Raw genomic sequence first — 5597 nt, 5'->3', positions numbered from 1 at the left:
CGCCGCAGCTTTGAGTCAGACCTTGGTGCTTCAATAATTTAAGCGAGTTTCATTCGGCCTGTTTGTGAACCCCTGGTGATGTTTCCTGATGCTTCTTCGCTGCTATTGATTTTGCCATGCCTGGAATATGTATCTGGGCATTCTCTTACACGAGCCAGAAACCAGCCGACTTTGAAGAAGTACCTTAAATGCCTCCCAGTTTAATTACACGGCAAGAGGAAATGTTTTCTAGAGGAAATGAATAAGGCAAGACTTGGAATAATGAAGATGTTTCGGTCTGCTCGCAAGCAAATGGTTTCTTAGCTTGTTCTCAAAAAACCCACAATATTTCTAAAGGTCAGTTTTCCTCACTGTGCAACCAGGACCGAGCTTCCCTCCAGCCACCTCCAAGCATACAAAAAGCTATTTAATATGAAAGTCATATCGCAGATGTTAATATTGCACAGTTTGAAGCGACTGGAAGCATAAGAACTGACTCCTTTTGGAATAAATGATTGCCCAGGCCCATAAAAATATTATTCAAAGTTTACTTGCAGAACTCTTCAGAAACAAAACAGGAACATCAAATGATATATCCAATAATGTCCATGCAATATCTTCTGCTGTCCAGCAAAGGCTCAGCACCTTAGAAAATACGAAATAATCCGAACAGACCTTCTCTACATCGCTTGATCCCACACTACCTGCAGGGGTGACAAGCAAATTAGTCCTAAGACTTTAGAAAACTTGGGTGTTTATTTCCCCCAACCCCGAACTAAATGCAAACAGTATTACTTAAATTGGTTATAAATCTAAACGTCAAGTTTCTCTTGTTGAAGGTTTGCATTTGAAAGGAAAAAGGAACCCCTGGATAAATAGGGTCGGCAGTAACTCGTTTTGTTTTGTATTTAAAAGGATATATAAAGCATGTGCATTATAGTATCTCATAACGATGTGCAGAAAACCAAAAGTATAAAACTTAGGCAGTGAATATAACAGCTCTACAGTAGAAGATAGGGCTGCCATACCTGGGATTTCAAAGGAGGGATTTCAAGCTTTTGGTTAGGCAATTGTGGCAGTAATTTCAGTTACGGCACTTAGGGTTTGCCACACGTCCAGATTTTCCCCAGACATTACCAGGATCCAGGGGGGATTTCCGAAAGTTGGTGCTTTATCCTGGATCTTAAGCATGGGAATCAAAAATTTGCGGGGGGTGGTGTTTTGTTTTTTTAAAAAGCTCCACAACTTTGGGGTTTAAACCATGAGAACAGCAAGTATGTTGTGTTGTGCTGCTGTCTGCAACAGTTTAGCTAAAGGTAAAGGACCCCTGACAGTTAAGTCCAGTTGCGGACGGCTCTGGGGTTGCGGCACTGATCTCGCTTTACTGGCTGAGGGAGCCGGCGTTTGTCCGCAGACAGTTTTTCCAGGTCATGTGGCCAGCATGACTAAGCCGCTTCTGGCGCAACGGAACACCGAAACCAGAGCAGCGCACAGAAACGCTGTGTATCTTCCCGCCGGAGTGGTACCTATTTATCTACTTGCACTGACATACTTTCGAACTGCTAGGTTGGCAGGAGCTGGGACCGAGCAACAGGAGCTCAGCCCGTGGTGGGGATTCAAACCGCCGACCTTCTAATCAGCAAGCCCAAGAGGCTCAGTGGTTTAGACCACAGCACCACCCGCGTCCCACCTGCAACAGTTTAATCTATGTAAAATGTACAAGCATTTACTTTTTGAAATGGGGCAACCCTACTAGAAGATGATCAGTAGAGAATATTTAAGAATTTCATGCAGAAAATACTTGGGCTTGTCGGAGCATGTTCTGCCTCATCTTCTTGTAGAAGGAAGAGTCCTGAAACAATTCACATATGCTGCAAACATCTGACTAGGAGGTCATATACGAGACAATATGGGGAGGTAGAGAATTGATGCTTTTGAATTATGGTGCTGGAGGAGACTCTTGAGAGTCCCATGGACTGCAAGAAGATCAAACCTATCCATTCTTAAGGAAATCAGCCCTGAGTGCTCACTGGAAGGACAGAACCTGAAGCTGAGGCTCCAATACTTTGCCTATCTCATGAGAAGAGAAGACTCCCTGGAAAAGACCCTGATGTTGGGAAAGATGGAGGGCACAAGGAGAAGGGGACGACAGAGGACAAGATGGTTGGACAGGGTTCTCGAAGCTACCAGCATGAGTTTGACCAAGCTGCAGGAGGCAGTGGAAGACAGGAGCGTCTGGCGTGCTCTGGTCCATGGGGTCACGAAGAGTCAGACACGACTAAACAACAACAACAACAGATGTTCCTGGTGACAGCAAACAGAAGGGCAGTTTGCTTTTTGTGTTTTGTAGTAACTACACTAGTGGTCGAAATTGTGGAGATCTTTTGGGAAAAAATGTACCGGTATTTCCAAGGTTTGATGGCTCATAACACCTGATTAGCTCTCTAAATACTCATGCGCATTGGCTACATTCAAATGAACAAAAGCTACTGCATATGGACCTAAGCAAGTTGTGCTTCCTTTTTCTGGTTATTTGGCTATAACTTTTGATAGAATACAGATAACTGAACAAACTTCGTTGCATTACATTCTTCATTAAATTATTTTTCCATTGATATATAATTTTATGGTATTACTCCCCAAAAAATGGTGTTATGAGCCATCAAACCTCAGAAATACACTTTTACCAAAAGGTTTCCACAATTTTGGCCACGAGTGTTGTAAGGTAAAATGTTTTGGAGGCCTCATGTCAGCTGATATATTATTGTTTTCGTTCTGTTATTATGGTCTGTATTCTTGTGTTTTTATACCCACACACTCACCTATGCCAGCTGCCCCCTGAAAGCACACCTGTGGACCCATACAGGGTGAAAAAGAAGTCAAAATTAGAAATTATAAAACATCTCACTGACTGGGACAGTTCTACCTGCTGCACTGAGGGAAGAAGAAGCCCATTCCCAGGGAGAAGATGTCATCTGGCACGTAGCTGGTGCTCATGACTTTATGGAATTGTATCATTTTTAAAAAATGGATCTGTTGTCGTTGTTCGCTTTATTTATATGCTTCTGTGTTTGATATCATAGTGATTGCAATGCTTGTTGTTATCTCATGCTACTGCGATTATTCCAAGTTGCTTTGAGCTCAATGTTTGTTGTTAAAACGGATATTAAATCGGATCTGAATCACAGGAAATTGTGCCGAATCTTGATCCTCATGGCGTTGAATCTGTGCTGCTGGAAGAACCGCAGTCAAAACGTTTCACCTAAAAGTATGCCTCACCCATTGGCCCCGTGGTCTTTGGCCTTGGGTCCCCAAATGTTGTAGGGTTACCGCCTCCCATCATCCAAAGCCAACAATCAGAGATAACTGCAGTCGTCGTCCAACGGTGGTAGGAGACCTAAGGTTGAAGAACTCTGTCCCAGCCAACACCGTCAAATTTAGCAGTGAGGAGTGCATACAAATGTAATGGTATACATTTGCCAACCTAACAGCAGGCAAATTAAAAGATATTACAGCATGGCACTTTGGGTTTTTTATATGTCAAGCTGCAGCAGTGTTATGTAAAATTGCCACTTGGAATTACCAGTTCTTGAAAGGCGTTTTGGATGGAACTTTTCGTCATTTTGTGGGGTTTTTAGTACGATGTTAAGGGCAATTTAACTGCTGGGTGCTGTTTTTCAGCTTTATAACAATCATCTGAACTTTTATCTCTGATATGTAATTATTCTACTAGAGCACAAATGGAGGAAATACATTTGCAATTCTGACAAAATCTGTCAGGCCGGGTAGTCTACCTTTGTCTATGATATGCACTCATACGTTCATATGAGACACTTCAAAGCTGCTCTTTATATCATTAATTAATGTTCTTAATGCAGAAGGTGATTCCATTTTCCACTCCAACAAATGCAGACCTAACATTCAGGATTTGACTTGCATCTGCCTCAAAGCAGCAAGCTTGGCAGCACATTAAAGGGCAGCAAGCCATCAATTACTTAATAAATTAATAATTTTTTTTACCATGAGGAGAGCCCGTCGTGTGGATTTCATGCCTCAGTTGCCAAAATGCCCTTGACTTTGCCCAGTTAAAATCCCGTAACAAAAGTTGGTGATAATAATAATAATAGATTCTGAAATGCCATGCTCCAAAAACTACAGTGTAGAAATAAACAACCCCTTCATAACTTTTTCCCAGTCTGTACAGCATGTTCTCTCTTCACACATGCACACACACACAGTGAAAAACATGCTGACCAGATTCCTTCCTAATGTATTATAGCCTTTTGCTACATGAAAACAATAATGTAAGCTATTTTGAAAGCGCTGAAATGTACTTTCTCGTTCAGCTTCGGTACAAATGGGTCACGGTGCTCTCACACTTAGCCCTTCTATTTTTCAGCACCGGGTACATTTTCAAAAATGTACACCCCACCCCACAAACACAACACAGCTACCAGAAAACAGCAGAATCTTGCCAATCTTTATTTCAGACGCATCATTAAAAGAAATCTCATTATACTCCTTTGTGATACCATTACTGTTAATTTTAAAATATTGATTGATTTTCGGTGTGGCTGTTAGGAATTTCTGATCAGATCTCCACATTTCCAGTATACGGCCTGGTTTTACAATGGAGCTTTCCCACTTCTGGTGTGGGTGACAAACATTGTAGACATGCATCATTTCACGAAACGGAAATTCAGGTTTACTAGCAAACCGGACGCGGGTGGCGCTGTGGGTAAAAGCCTCAGCGCCTAGGGCTTGCCGATCGAAAGGTCGGCGGTTCGAATCCCCGCGGCGGGGTGCGCTCCCGCTGCTCGGTCCCAGCGCCTGCCAACCTAGCAGTTCGAAAGCACCCCCGGGTGCAAGTAGATAAATAGGGACCGCTCTGGTGGGAAGGTAAACGGCGTTTCCGTGTGTGGCTCTGGCTTGCCAGAGCAGCGGACAGCGCTGGCCCCCGGCCTCTTGAGTGAGATGGGCGCACAACCCCAGAGTCTGTCAAGACTGGCCCGTATGGGCAGGGGTACCTTTACCTTTACCTTTAGCAAACCGGAGGTTAAGGAACACGGGGAGCGTTTGGGCGGCACAGCTACCCATTGCAGCCAGCACGCTGATGTGTTGCAACACACAATTTGGAAAGCTCTGTTCTACAGCAACCAACCTTTTCTATGATTTTCAATTTTACACATTTCAATAACTTTGTGATCCTTTTAACATTTTGAAACTCGACTTCCTTCCCCCTCTTTCTGCAGTTCCTTAATTTTTTTAATATATATTTTCTGCATATTCCTAATTAACTTAATTTACTCATTTATTCATCTACTTTAAATATATACTCTTAAGAAACTGCAGGTTATTACAATAATCCTGCTGATGCTTTTATCTGTTTACAGTTGATTTGTAAATATTCAATAAATCATTTCCATTCTTTTATAAAAAGTTCATTATCCTTATTTCTTATGTGGTTGCCTTGTAGTAAGGTTAAAGCTTACTGGGAAATGATATATAACGTATTGAAAAAGATATTTAAAATAATGTTTGTAAAAAAAACAACCCAGAAGCTTTCCTTTTGGGAGTTATAAGGTTTAACGTATAACGTTTGTTTAAAAACAAACAGA

This window comes from Podarcis raffonei, chromosome 7 (assembly GCF_027172205.1).
Source record: "Podarcis raffonei isolate rPodRaf1 chromosome 7, rPodRaf1.pri, whole genome shotgun sequence".
Classification (NCBI taxonomy): Eukaryota; Metazoa; Chordata; class Lepidosauria; order Squamata; family Lacertidae; genus Podarcis; species Podarcis raffonei.
This window is presented reverse-complemented; position numbering follows the sequence as displayed.